Raw genomic sequence first — 15,914 nt, 5'->3', positions numbered from 1 at the left:
TGCCTTTGCAACAGTTAGTCCTATTTCCTGGAATGTTCTTCCTGGCTTTGGCATATTTTAAATCGCATCTTATATTTCAAGCCATAGCTCACACGCAACAATAAATGAATATGCATCTAGCAACAGAGCTTCAAAATACACAAAGCAAAAACTGATAGAACTTAAAGTCTACTTGAACAGATGCGTAATTTTCATTGGAGACTTTAACACTCATTAAAAGGGGAAGTGGGGCAAAAGAGATGTTCCCTCCACGCGTAATTCAGGAATGCCAGAACATTGTATTCTCTTTTCCTCATGCCCTCCATACAAATTACTCCTGGTTCAATGGTGCCTGAAATTCCATAACTTATTGCTTTGGCTTAAAGCCAGGAGAAGGGAAGGGACATAAATTTCTTCTTTTCTAGAGCTGACTATGTGCCAGGTACATTCTTACTTATTCTCTGCATCAATCTTACGCATTGCACTCTTTTATAAAAGAAGGAACTGGGGCTCAGAGAAGTTAAGTAATTTTTTCAGGGTCACAAAGCAAGTAAATAGAAGAGATTATAACTGAGCCCGAGGTGGGTTAACTCTAAAATCTACTACTCTAGGCTAATATTTATGTTGGCCTAGCACTGTATTGTCTCTGTCTTATTTAATATTTACTCTCAGAGTAAATAAGCTTATCAGGGCAAGACCATTATAAATATTTTCAAATCCCCATCGCAATAGGAGAGCAACATTTAAACAACCCTCTGACAAAATTTTCAATAAAATTAGGTGACACGGTTTACTCTGCTCTGGTGGTTTGGGTAGGACCAAACCACCACTATCCACGAAACCTACTCACAATCTTTACAGGTTAGGAAATGTGTGAGGATCTAAGGGAAGAGGAGAGGGCGTTCTGATGGTATAGGAGCCGGTGGTGTGCTCGTAAGTTAGCTCTCAAAAACATTTAAAAACCACCAAAACAAATAAACAAACAAAACTCAGAAACCAACTTGACCTGTAGTGTTTGCTGATCTTCAGGGTATAAAGACTCCACCATAGTTAATGTCACTGGCTGCAGATCTGGGAAGAGCTGACACAGTCAAGTCTTGCAAGAATCTCAGCTTTAGAATGACCCTTAAAGCCACTGTTGAGAGCCTTAGGACACAGACCTTGCAACAAAAGCCTACCCTCCCGAGAGAGGACCCTTCAAGGACCCCAGAAATACTCCATAAAAACTCTCTCCTAGGGACCTCCCTGGTGGCGCAGTGGTTAAGAATCTGCCTGCCAATACAGGGGACACGGGTTCGAGCCCTGGTCCGGGAAGATCCCACATGCCGCAGAGCAACTAAGCCCATGCGCCACAACTACTGAGCCTGCGCTCTAGAGCCCACGAGCCACAACTACTGAAGCCCGCATGCCTAGAGCCCATGCTCCAAAACAGGAGAAGCCATCACAATGAGAAGCCCGTGCACCACAACGAAGAGTAGCCGCCGCTCGCGGCTACTTCAACTAGAGAAAGCCTGCGTGCAACAACAAAGACCCAATGCAGCCAAATATAAATAAATTAATTAATTTTTAAAACCCCAGAAAACAAAAAAAAACAAAAACTCTATCCTAGGAGGAAAAACTCTCTCCTACCCTGAGTAAAAATCTTCTAGTAGTAGAATAAATTGATCAGGTCAGAGCACTGGATATAAAGAAGGTACAAAGGAATAAGATCTTAAAACTGTGGAGGTGAATCCATGGAATGAAATACTTTGAAGTGACAATGGGGAGCCTTCAAGACAGAAAGCACCTTGGTCTAGCCCCTACTCCCTGCATGGCAATATTGCTGTTAAATTATAGGAAAACCCATCTTATACAAGTATAAACATTAGAAAAGAAATGTAAACCAAATATGAAGATATTTTAAGGAAAATGAGAAAAATGAACTAAATACTGCATTGGCAGGTAAAGAGGCATACCAGAAAAACATGTCCACAAAGCAGATTGAGAAATGTTTCCTAATAGAAAATGAACTAACAATAATTTTTAAAACTGTAATAAGTTACAGAAACATGACATAAATATGACATATGAAAGTTCAAAAATAAGACAGTTCCACAAGAGGGATGTGTCAAATAAGAGTCGAGCGAGCTCAGGAAAAAATTTAAAAATAATATTTTATGAACTAAGCCTAAGCTAGAAGTTACACAAGAAAAATTAGATGTCACAGAAAGCATAACAAGGGAGATTGAAGTTATAAAGAAAAAGATTGTTTATAAAGGTAGATGTAGACAATAGGCAAAGAAAAATCCAACAGTGTACAACTGGAGTTCCTGAAGAAGGAAACCAAATCAATAGATCAGGCAAATACTGACTTAAGAAGTCTGTGATGAGATAAAAAGACACTTGAGTCTATATATTGAATGGGGTCAGTATGTACCTGGGAAACTCAACCAGAATCATCAACAGTGAGACACATTCTAATTAAACTACTGGAATGGAAAGATAAATTCATTTCGATCTCCAGACACAACCCACCACCACCAAATATCAATTTTTTGATGGAAAAAAGGACAAATTTGAAATGAAACTCTGTTCATACAAAAACCTGCACAAGAATGTTCATGAAGACTTCATTCACAGTAGTCAAAACTGGAAACAACTAAATGCCCTTCAACAGTGAGTGGTTAAACAACCTGGTACATCTGTACCATGGAAATCTACTCAAGGATAAAAAGATATGAACTATTGATACAGGCAATAGCTTGGATGAGTTTCCAGAGAATTTCCGGGGAATTATTGTGAGTGAGAAATGCCAGTCCCCAGTGGTTACAAATTCTATGGCTTCATTTATATAACATTCTTGAAATGACGAAATTATAGAAATGGAGAACAGATTAGTTGTTGCCAGAGTTTAGGAACCACATGGTGGGTAGGAGGTAGACAAGGTTATAAAAAGTCAACATGAGGAATCCTTGTGGAGATGTGTCTTGAGTGTGGCGGTGAAAATACGAGAAAATTGCATAGAACTGAATACACACACACATATATATGCAAAACACAGTTAAAACTGGGGAAATCTGAATGAGATGGGTAGATTGAACCAATGTCAAAATCCTGGTGTGACATTGTACTCTAGCTTTATAAGATGTAACTTCTGGGGACACTGGTAAAGGGTACACAAGATCTTTCTGTATTATTTCTTACAAATGCATGTGAATCTATAATGATCTCAAAATAAAAAGTTTAATTTAAAAAGTGCACTGCTCTGAGCTAACCAATGTTTCAAAATCAGTCAACATAGAGGAAATTTCGGTGACGAGGATGATGGTAGTCATGGTGATAGTGGTGATTATGATACTAATTACCATTTACTGAGCTGTCACTGCAGGTTCCAAGAGAACTGAGGCTTCCTCTTAGTCGCCACTGCACCCCGAAGACTAGCACAGTATTGAATAAATATTTGTTGAATAGCTGGTATTGAGCAAATACTGGTTGAATAAATGAACAATTCTGCAAGATACCTATTATTATTCTCATGCTTCAGATAAGAAAGCTGGGACTTGAAAAGGTTAAGTAATACCCAAACGTCACACAACTTATAGAGAGAAAAGTTAGGATCGGCTGATCACAAAGTCCGCTATTAATAACGACGTCAGTCTCGCAAAACGCTAGGGTAACTTCCAATAAACCAACATGAATGCTCTTCATTTTGGTATCACCACTTTAACTACCTGGCATCTCTCTGCTGAATCTCATGACTATTCTTATTTATAGTGATGCATCCTCAGCCCTCCCCCCTGTCTTCTTGTTCTCTGAGCATCCTTGTGAGAGATTATTATTAGTGCCACTGCGTGTGAAGGGAAAAGGAGACTAGTTTACGTGTGTTCAGAAAATCTACTGATGACTAGAGCATTTTTTTAAAGCATGTTAGATACTTTAGGAATTTCCACTAATTTCTGAGAATACACTTAGGAATCACCATATGAATTTATCTTATTCCAATTTAAGCTGCCCACATAAAAATCTGCGAATGGATCCGCTGTCAGGCATGAGAAATAGTTTGAAAATAATAGGTCTGGCTGCTTCGGGGAAAGACTATTTAGGAAACAAACTCCCCTGATGTAAAGAATAAACACTGGAAGTAAATTCTCCAAGATGTGCAAAGTCTTTATCATTAGGTAATGAGATTATGAGTTCTTTCTGTTTTTCTGCATTTTTCAAGTTTTCTGCTCTGCATATGTATTACTCTTTTTTTTTAAAAATTTATTTTATTTATTTATTTTTGGCTGCATTGGGTCTTCATTGCTGTGTGTGGGCTTTCTCTAGTTGCGGTGAGCGGGGGCTACTCTTCGTTGCGGTGCGTGGGCTTCTCATTGCGGTGGCCTCTCCTGTTGCGGAGCACGGGCTCTAGGTGCGCGGGCTCAGTAGTTGTGGCTCGCGGGCTCTAGAGCGCAGGCTCAGCAGTTGTGACGCACGGGTCTAGTTGCTCCGCAGCATGCGGGGTCCTCCTGGACCAGGGCTCGAACCCGTGTCCCCTGCATTGGCAGGCGAATTCTTAACCACTGTGCCACCAGGGAAGCCCTATATTACTCTTAAAAATAATACAGTAAAAATAAGAAAATGAGTAGTCTAGGTAAAAGTATTACACATTTTTTAATTAAAAAAAAGATATTCTGGTATAAACCTATCTTAGCCCAGGCTGTCTAGAAATCAGAATGAAGGACAATGCATTTGTGCTAACACTTCATCGGGGAGAGCGACCCCGGGAAGGAGAGAGAACAAATATTATAAGAACAGTACTGAGCTGTTCAGAAGCGCAGCTGATTCTCCATCTTACGGGAGGTCTTCAGAGGGGCTGAATAAACTAATAGATGTCCTGAAACAGTCCATGGGGGGAGGAAGAGAGAAGAATTTATTCATCAACTGCCATCTCTCACCTGCCGAAGTTTACCCTGCAGGATGTTAACTCCTCATCTCCTGGGGGAGCGGGGGGCGGTATCTCCAAGCAGCCAGTGGGAAAGCAGACCCCAAGACAGCTGTGGCGGACTCTTCCTACCAAGCCCATCCCCCGCCATCTGCAGCCATCAGCCTCAGGGGCCTGTCTCAGGGGGACAGTGAGTGTGGGCTCCATGAGGTTCCCAGGGGTCCCCTGGATCTGCGGCAGGAGGCCGGGGAGCAACAAGAACCCCCAGAGCACCACCATGGTGCCCTGGCCCAGTGAGCAGGTAGACGCCCACTTGCCATTGCTGTCAGCACGACATGGTGGCCGAGCTAGACAAGCTGCCTCCAGGAAAGATGGCGCTTCCTCTCTGGGAAGGCAGGCTGATTAGGAGTCAGAGAGCACAGGCCAGTGTCTCACACAGGGCACCCAGAACAGGCTGTCAATATGTGCTGTCAACAACGGTGCCTCTTTGGGCCTTCAAGGGGGAAACATCAGAGAGGGAAAAGTTCTAGGTTCTATGTATCCGTGACTCACATCCTGATGCCTTGATTTTGATGAGAAAAAATTTTAAATCACCCTCTTTTTTACTGCAGAGAAAATAAAATAGCAAAATCTTGCAGGGAACTTTCACTGAGATACGGAAATGACACTGCCCAGCTGGATGTCTCAGGATAATGCTCAGATTCACTGGTCCCAGCATCTCTCCTTCTAGGGGAATTCGCAGCATACGGCTCTAGGGATCACCAGTCACAAAATTCAACGTGGATGGAGCTGGGCAACACGGCAGTCCGACCGCGTCTCTTCCCCTTCCTTATATCCATAGGGAGGCGACCGGGACTCCAAATTCAGGAAATACAATTTTCTTACAAATTGAGGTCCCAAAGACACAAGAAAAAGAAAAACAGGAAGCGGGAGGGAGAGTGACGTCTGCAAGGGTCTCTGTCCAGCTCCTCCTAGGACTGTCCTGCTTTACTGAGGCCTTGGGCTGGTGACTCCGTTCTTAATTTTGTGATGATGAAAATGCCATACAGAGTTTTGGAAGAAACATCCAAAAAACAAAATATCATTACAACCTGCATCATATTTTACCTTTCTAGAAGAGTCCCCCCTTCCCCAAAGATAGCATTTTCTACTGTCCAGAGCTTTCACTGGGGCACAGGACACAGAAACAAAGCTTGTGGAAAGACAAGAGGATTTTGCAAAGGGAAACAGAGGCCGGTGCCTCTGGTGTCTGAATTACACAAATTACATTGGTCCCTTGGCCTGCAGTGTCTGATAAATCTTCTCTTTCTCACTTTTTGACAAGGATCGTTGGCATCCTTAGTGTAGGTTGCCGACGTTCCAGTCACTCTCACGTTTACAGGGAGCTGGAAATGAGAATAATGGGCACAGTTGGAATCATCTGGGTTTTGGTGTCGGCTCTTCCATGCCTCAAGACTTTGTTGGGATGGGACTTGGAAGCTTCTAGGGATCAGGCATGGCTGTGGCCTGTGGGTTTCGTTGTCATTCAGATGGGCCCATTTTTTTAGTGAATGACTGGATCCGTAGTGGGCAAATGACAAATGGGCATGGGGTGGGTGAGGAAGGCATTCTCCTGTTTAGATGTGAAAGTGAGAAAAAAAAACCAAAAAGAAGAAGAAGAAGAGGGAGAGAGGGCAAGAAGTAAGAAAGAACAGGAAAGAGAAATCTCAAAAACTGGGAGATTTCCAAAGAGTAAGTCTGTAGTTTATCAATATATGCCATAAATATTTACCAGTCCCTTCTAATGTGTCAGGAATGGTTCCAGGAGCTAGAGACACATCAGCGAAGAAAACATGTCTTTGGAGCACTTACAATCTCGTGGTTCCACGGGAAGGCCCATTTAGGATTCTGTGGCAAGAAGGAAGCTATTAGGTCTTGTTTAGTTAAGACTTTGAAGCTCTTTGGGTCCCTTTGACATCATCCCCTAGTCAGAGATCTAAATCGAGATCTGCTTCCTACAATCTAAAAGCTGAGACACGACAGAGAACTCCCACAGCCATAGAGGACTGGCAATTGGAAGCGAACCAGCTCAACGAACATGTTGTCAAGCAACAGATCGGTCAGCAACATCCTGAGGAACGTCCTGGGTAAGAGAAAAGCATCCTGGTTGTAACTACAGTGGTGGCTCATCTGCTGCTTCCTTGAGTGGCCGCAAAACAGGAGCACATCTTTATCTTCAGAATCTCTCCAGGCATCCACACGTGTGCTTCCGGTGGGTATATTGGTATCGTATCACCAGGTGTGCCCATCCACGGACTCTCTTCCCACTGGTGCTGTGATACTGTGTTTTCTTTTTTTTTTTTTTTTAATAACATTTGTCATTTTTTCTTGTAAGAAAAAAAAAACCCATTTACTGTTGAAAACACTTTAGAACAGATAAGTAAAATGAAGAAAATTAAAATCATCTATAATCCAATAATCCAAAAATAGAATTTGGTGCATATACTTCTGGTCTTTTTTCTTTGAGTATGTATTTGTGTTTATGTAGTGTTTGTTTTGTTTTGTCTTACAAAACAAGATCGTATCACACACACTGTTTTGTAACTTGCTTTTTTCTGCAACAATACAGAGCGACCATTTTTAAAGGTGATTTCACCAGGGAGGAGGGCCCTTCTTACAAAGAAAGATTTGTCTGTTGGGGTTCGGGCCCCACTTGAGAGCTCTAAGCTCTGCCAAACCAAACAGAAAAGAAAGAATGAAGGAGGGACCTGGGTCTGGCAGCGCCGGCATCTGCAGTGCAGGCCACTCTCCCTTCCGGGCGAGGACATTCCAGAGGCACCTGAGTCTGATGCTCTCATCCCCTGGCCTCCCCTTCAGATACCAGCCACCTTCTTCTGGACACAGAGCTTCTCCACTCTTCTCTTCAGCATCCGAGGCGGGTGGGGGTGAGGGGGGCTTGGGGATGCCAGGGTGTTAGGAGCCCGGGTGGAACGGCCCCCGCAGACCCCAGACACCTGCAAGTGGCCTGGAGGTTCTGAGCTAGACACATCCTCTGTCTTTCCGGACTATGATTCCTCCTGCAAAGAAAAGGTAGAACTGATACCGCTTCATCTCCTAGGTGGGCTTTGCAAAATCCTTAGAAGGCGTTTTGCATTAGCTTTAGAAACTCACTGTGGAGGCCTCTCTGAGCATGGCATCCTGCCCGCTTTCTGGAAGTGGCTGCACCACGTTTAAGCCAGGGGTGATCCCAGCGGGGTGAACGTCCATCTCAGAGGCGCTGGGGGCCTGTGAACTCCTTCAGGCTCAGCCCGCTGCAGCTCCAGACGGGAGCCGGGTCCCTGCATGAATGCAGCGCGAGCCCGGGGGATGCGGGGATGCGGGGATGCGGGGATGCGGGGATGCGGGGATGCATGGCAGGGAGCGTGCGTGCAGAGTCCGTGCTCACCCGCCCAGCCAGGGTTTCTGCAGGTCATTCCAGCAGGTGCAAGAAAACCTTTTCGCTTGCTCGTCACAGCTGGGTTCCGATTTTAAAACATAAAGGCTCCTTGTCCTGAAGTCACCCAGCCTGTCTAACCACTTTGGAAATTTCTTTCTGCTTCGCAGAACCCAGAGTCAGTCATCCGAAGTCGTCCTGGGTAGTGAGCCGGAGTTATTCATGCACCGAGCCTCGAGCCTCGGAAGGAGCAGCCCTGGTTTTCGTTTTCTGTGAGGGAGGGCGAAGCAACACTTGAAAGGTTCAGCTTGCCCAGCGCGCTCAGACACACTTGACTTTGAGAACAGTAAACATTCTACTACCTGATAGAGGAGGAGGAATGATTAACCTGCAAAATAAACATTGTGGTTAATGGTTGTAGGTGGGTATGGACACAGACTCTCTCCTTTGACCAGACTTTAATCAGGCTCCTCTGAGCACCTCTGCTCAATCAGGCCCGAATTGGGCTTCTCTCCCAGTCCTTGGAGCATCCTGTTTGGGCAAGAATCCTGCTAAATCAGTTTCATGGAAATCCCTACCTTGGTACCCGACCACCCTGGGCTGCCTTCAGCCAGAATTCTGTTGAGTTGGTCTAGCAAGAGCCCCCTTACCCCTTAGGTTTTCCCATCCCATTCCCATCTCAGTAATTTCCCATCCGCTGACCCCCGCCTGCTCCTTGCCTACAAATCCACATTTGTCCCTGTCGAAGTTGGAGTTGAATCAATCTCTCTCCCCTACAAAACCGCATTGCAATGGCCCCTCTTGAATAAGTCTGGCTAACTGTCTTTAACAGGTGTCCTGAATAATTTTTTTAACAGTATCTGTGTCTGTGTTGAAAGATCCATCATGCAGTGATTACCGGTTTTCAAAGAATTCGTATAAAATCCATTTATTAAACATCATTTAATCACTCCTTCACATCAGGCTCTTGCACTAATTCCCCAAGGGAATCACTTGGACCATCTATAATATTGATTTGAAGTGTGTGGTTGGCAGAGGTCTGCAGGAGTGGATGTCTGACACCAGTTTGTAGAAGTTTTCTTGTTGGTCTTATCCTTACAGCTGAAGATTCCTTGTCAACTTTACTCTTCAAAGCAGAAGCTCTAAGCAGGTGAGTACAGGCATAGGACCCCTCTGTTCGGAAGAAGCCAGATGGAGGGTGCTGGGTGTCCTTTAGAGAAGGTGACAGCTGCCACCAAAATGTCAGAAGGCCATCACACCAACCTCCCTGTTCTCCAGCCTTTCATTTACATGATTATTTCATAAGAAGAGGGAAGAAAAGGAGAGGACCAACAAACCAAAACGAAAACCAAAGCTCTTGAATAACACGAGAGTTAGTGAAGTTACCACTCATTATCCTGAAAATTATAAAGAGAAAGAATCAAGTTATCAAAAATTCTCTCTTTCCTATAGGAACTATATTTTAGGGTAATTAAATAGACCTAGTAGATGAGGGGGGAAAAAGCTTCTATATAGTATAATTCCAGCCAATAAATGCAGGACAGTATATTAAAATTACATTTTGCAACTTCTAATTAAGTAACTGATTCAGACAATTGCCAGTGATGGATGTTCAGCTGAACCTTATAATAAAGGGATTAGGCTGTCATTCTCTAAACTCATTGATCCATCTTAGCATGACTAAAAGTGAGGCAATCAGACCTGTGTGGCAATAGGATGTGTAGCATGTCATCTATGAGATATTATTACAGAAGAAAAGCAGGGGGGAGGCAGGCAGAAAGGGACTCAGACAAGCTTTGAAGTGTAACTCCCCGTCCACAGGAAATCCAGGGGACAGAGAAACAAGCCAAATGACACCCTGGGGAAGCAGCCAACCAACACCAGGATGTGGAATATTTTACAAGACCTTGACTGCATGTCTTCAACAGGTCAATGATAAGGGAGCGAAAGGAGGAAGGGACTGTTCTACATTCAATGAAACTCAAAAAAGACTTGAGACATAATTAAATATAATGATGGACCTTGTTTGGATGCTGATTCAAACAAACCAACTGTAAAAAGACTGCTTCGTCAATCAGGGAAAATTGAACATATATTGTGTATCAGGCAACCTTTAAGGAATTACTGGTAATTATGAGATGTAATAAGGTATTGTGGTTATGTTTTTAAAAAGTCCTTTTATTTATGGGTGAAATTACATTAAGAGGGGAATAGATGTGGGTGCAATATCATGTAGATGGTAGATGGCAAAGTATGAATGGTTACAGAGCTGAGTACAAGCATGGAAGTGTGTTATTGTCTCTACTTTTGTGTATGTTTGAAAATTTTCACTATAAAAATGAAATAAAATTAAGGGTAGCGATTAGAAGTAGAGAAAATATTGCAAATGTAGTCTGAGCAACTGGTAAGCACTAACGCCTCTGATACACGCGTGAACTATCACAGAGCTCCTCCCACCCTGTGTTTAAGCGATTCAATATTTAAACACACCTTGAACGTAGGGCTTCTTATTGTTTCCTGTTAAATTTGGCATTTGGCATTCAGTCCTTTGCTGAGACAGTGGTTTTTGATTATCACCCAGGGTCAAAGATTTCGCAAGCTACAATTCTTCAATACTCTAATGAGCATTATACAACTAACAAGAAGACATGCTTCGTTCAAAAATCCTCGAATTCCAACAGAAAAAGCCCTGTCCTCCAGAAGCAGCGGTGCTGACAGCAGCAAGCATTGTTTCAGTTGTAAGTGAGTTTCAGGCCTCCCCTAATTCTCTTATCACTGACTAGGAACCTATCGGGTAGGAAAAGCAAAGCCAGCTTTACTCAGCGCTGGACAGGTCTGTCTACACTATGAACGCTTGGTGAGCCTGGGGGCCGTCTGGTGTGGACGCCAGCCAGCACCCCTTCATCACCTGCAAAGCTCTTCCCTGATATGTTTACTTTACAAACTTTTATGTGCCCTCAAAACCCAGCTCGCATAACAGGATCTGTTCAAGGATGATGGAAACACATTCCCATACAAGAAAAACACAGAGTAATTTCATGAGGATCATGAAAACAACTCCAGGGTCACTTCTGGAGGAAGCCATGCCTCTCTGCTGCTTCATCACTCGAACCCTATAATCACCTCCACTGGGGTTCCTTTCTACCTTGTATCTTTTATTTATTTATTTTTATCATGGAAAGTTACAGACGTATCCAAAAGTAGAGCCCCCAAGCACCCTTTACCCACTTTTAACAATTATTAACATTTTAAAAATCTTGTTTCATCCACTTCTCCCCAACCTGGTTTTTTGTCTTCTGGAGCATTTTAAAGCAATTCCCACACATCCCATCAGTTCACCAGTCTTGTACCCACTTCTACTGCAGCAATCACATGGCAGTGGAATGTGTTTGCATGCCAGTGTCTCCTGCTGGACCACTGATCTTCAGGAAGAGGATTCCTTTATGCTTTAGCAACCAGCACAGAAACTGGCCCATGGCAGGCGCTCGATAAACATTTGGAATTCAACGTGTAATTAAGGTCAACAGCTTTATTGCCATAGACTTAAGGTCTTTTTTCCTCTTTATTTTTTTGCCGCGCCGTGCAGCTTGCGGGATCTTAGTTCCCTGACCAGGGATCGAACCCACGTCCCCTGCACTGGAAGCATGAAGTCTTAACCACTGGACCACCAGGGAAGTCCCAAGAACAGGTCTTAATTCACAGAATGCATAATGCCTCAGTCATCAAATCCATATTTAGCCCAAACTCATTTATTTAGGAGCAAACACTGGCAGCATTAGAGTGGTGGCTGTGTAGCATAGTGGTTAAGCACGTGGGCTCTGCAGGCAGAGTGCCTTGATTTGAATCCCAGCTCTTCCACCAGTTGCCGTGTCATTGGGTAGGACAGACTGTATTTTCCAAAGACGGCTGCGATGATCTCTCCTGTCCCCCCCTGTTCTTCTAGGATGTGGCCATTTCCCCATCAGGAGGTAGGGTTTATATTCCCTCCTCTTAAATGTGAATGGGCCTGTGACCATAGTTGAAGTGATGTTATGTGATATACAAGGCCAGGTCATAGAAGGCAATGCATCTTCCACCTTGCTGGCCAGATCACCCACACTGGAGCTCTGTGCTGCCATGTAAGCATCCAACTACCCTGAGACCGCCATGCTGTGAGGAAGCCCAAAGACCACATGGGAAGGTCCTGAGACTAAATGGAGAGATGCCTGGCTAGCCCCATGCTGCTTCAGCTCCCTCATTCTCACAATCCCCACTATCCTAACTCCAGCTACTGTCAGATGAGCAACTGCCTGAGTGACGGCAAACCAGAACTACCCGGCCAAGCCCTTCCTGAATTCCTGACCCACTGAAACCATAAAAAATAATTGTTGTGTTAAGCCATCAAGTACTGGGATGATTTGTTTTGCAGTGATAACCAGAACATTGGGCAAGTTACTTAACTTCTCTGTGCCTCAGTTTCCACATCTTTAAAATAGGGATAATAACAGTACCTACACCATGGTGGGCTTTTAGTAAGAACAAAGTTGCCCGGCACACTGTAGCCCTCAATAATATCAGTAATTATCATTTGTGAAATATACATAGTTTAGAAATCCTGACCAACCTAATAAAGATATTATTTGCCAGTTCTCATATGCCAGGCAGGCTGGTACATTCTGGGTAAGGGTATATTCTATAAATGAAAAACTACTTCAAGATGGCTGTGAATTTTGCATTCTCTCAACGACTGGGGAGAAAATAGAATTTAAAACATGGCTCGACCTGTCACTTGCATGGTATATGTCACCTGAAATGCAGGTGTGCCTGGCAGGGTTGACTTTGGTTACACGTTCCCCTCTGGTAAAACACGCTTCAGAAAGCAGACACAAAAGGCCCGGTGATCACTTTCTCTTTTGTTCTCAGGCACGAGTAAATTGAGTGGAAGGGAAAGTTTCTCATAAATTTGACCTTTGAAGAGAACCTGAATATACTTAAACTACAAATTTCTTTTCTCATGCATGAAAACATGGGATTTCATACTCATTTGGTGAATTGTATGCAGTTCTTTAGTAGCTGTGTCTGAGAATGGCATCTTTGGCTAAAATAAAAGGAAGATGGTGATGGGGCTCACCACAGGATGGCTTGAGGAGCCCTTGGTAGAAATGTTTCAGAACAAATCCACAAGCAAGAGAAAGTGCACATTTCTATTTGGTATCATGTATTCATTCAACAATCTCTAATCACTAATGCTGCACCTAACTGCTTCTTGACAATTATAGTCATTACTATTTATTCACTCAACCATTAAAAAACACAACCCATCTCAACTATTTTTTTACACTAGGAGTTGGGACACTTTTAGTGCCTTTTCTGGGGTTTTAGGTCAAGAGGAAAGTTGTGTGCTGGGACTACATAGACCCTCCCCATTAAAAGAGTAAGCTTAGCTTTTCCACTTGTTTTGTCCTTGAAAGCACCCCCTCTTTCACTGCAATGCCAATGTGGAAATCACAGCTTAGAATTTTTTTTTTTTTTGGCTGCGTTTGGTCTTTGTTTCTGCGCGTGGGCTTTCTCTAGTTGTGGCGAGCAGGGGCTACTCTTCGTTGTGGTGTGCGGGCTTCTCATTGCGGTGGCTTCTCTTGTTGCGGAGCATGGGCTCTAGGCGCATGGGCTTCAGTAGTTGTGGCTCGCGAGCTCTAGAGCGCAGGGTCAGTAGTTGTGGTGCAAGGGTAAGTTCCTCCGTGGTATGTGGGATCTTCCCGGACCAGGGCTCGAACCCGTGTCCCCTGCATTGGCAGGCAGATTCTTTTTTTTTTTCTTTTTTTTTTTAGTGATGGATGTTAACTAGATTTATTGTGGTGATCATTTTGCAATACATACAAATATTGTATCATTATGTTGTACAACTGAAAACTAATATAATGTTGTATGTCAATTATACCTCAATAAAAAAATAAAACAGTGGCAATTATACTACCTTACATACTTTTTTAATATTTAAACCTTGTAATTACAAAAAAACCAATAATTTGTAAAATCCGGTTTAAGAAGTGAAGATGACAGCCAACATTTGTGTAGTCCAGAGAAAGCTGCCTATGAATTCACTCCTTTTCAAACTCCAAACCTTGCATATTTCCCACTCGCCATGCAATCTCCAACTAAGAAAATGAAATTAAACGAGAGCGGTTATTGGAATTATTTCATTTATTAACTATTGCAGGTGTTTGTTTAAATTGAATCCTGTCATCCCAGATTCCCTAAAGACTGTTCAAAGACTTTCCAAGAGCAAGTACAAGTTAGAGGCATCTTTTTCTGATGGTGGTAACACCACCTCCACCACAACCAACTCACTGTGCTTCCTGAGAAAGGGTCCTCTTCTAGGAGCCTGATGTGTATTAACTCACTGCCTCCTCACGATAACCCTATGAGGCATTGTGGTGGACAGACTCTAAAGGTGACCCCAGGATCCCCATCTTCCGTGTTCATACCTTTGTGTAATCACCCCACCGATACCTTTGAGTGAGTGGTGGGTGGGACCTGGGACTTGCTTTTACTCACTAGAATACAGCAGAGGGGACATGATAACATGTGTGTGATTATAGTGCCTGGCTTGCTGGAGCCTCTCTCCCCCTGGCTGGTTTTGAGAAAGCAAGTGGCCTTTGGTCACCAGCCAAGAAGAAAATGAGTCCCTTGGTCCTACGACCACAAGGGCACACATTTTGCTAACACCATCGATGAGCTTGGGAGTGGATCCTCCCCCAGTCAAGTCTCAGATGAGACCTCAGCCCTGCCAGACCCTTTGACTTCAGTCTTGCTGAGGACCTGGCTGAGCTGTGCCTGGATTCCTGACCCACGGAAACTGCAGACAATAAATATGTGTTGTTTCAAGCCACTGTGCATGTAGTAGCATCGCTCTTCAGCAATAGATAACTAATACAGTGGTGTGGATATCTGCATCCTTGCTTTACAGAGGGAAGGTTAAATAAACAGTCTGCGTTCACGGAGCGAGTAAGAGGCAAGATGAAAAACCAGAAAGTCTGGGGTCTGGAAGATCAGCCTTAACCACCGTGTGTTACTGCCTCTACCAACATTTTATAGCCCACCTGTCTCAATCCCTCTTCTGAGGGTGGGGACCCCCGTCCTGAAGCCATGGGCCCCATTAGGGCACCAAACCCAATCCCTTGCAGCCCCGGTGCCAAGGCCGTGGCATGGCATTTGTGCCGGCACAAAGGAGAGAGCAGGGGTAACGGGTCATGACGTCCCTCCCGCGGCCCCGGCAACTGGAAAGGAGCAAAGCTTGGTCGCACACCAAAGGCTCCAACTGCCAGGTGGATTCTTAACCACTGCGCCACCTGGGAAGCCCTACAGCTCAGATTTCTTAACACCTATTGTTAAGAACAGTATCAAGAGGCAGGCTTTTAATATTCTGGGTGGAGTTATTCATGGGCCATGAAAGAAATGACTGAATGAAAATGAACGTAAAGAATCTTTTTTTTTCAAGTAATGTGAAGACATTTAAAAAAATTCAATGTAAGAGCCATGCTCTGGAAAGCCTCTTAATAAAAAGAAGAATTCAAGGATAAAGAATCTAAGACTTTCTGAGGAAAACTGAGTTGAAGTTGCACTTTTAGGATCATAGATACA

The sequence above is a fragment of the Eubalaena glacialis genome, chromosome 20 (genome assembly GCF_028564815.1).
Source record: "Eubalaena glacialis isolate mEubGla1 chromosome 20, mEubGla1.1.hap2.+ XY, whole genome shotgun sequence".
In the NCBI taxonomy this organism is placed as follows: Eukaryota; Metazoa; Chordata; class Mammalia; order Artiodactyla; family Balaenidae; genus Eubalaena; species Eubalaena glacialis.
Note: the sequence above shows the minus strand (reverse complement) of the source record.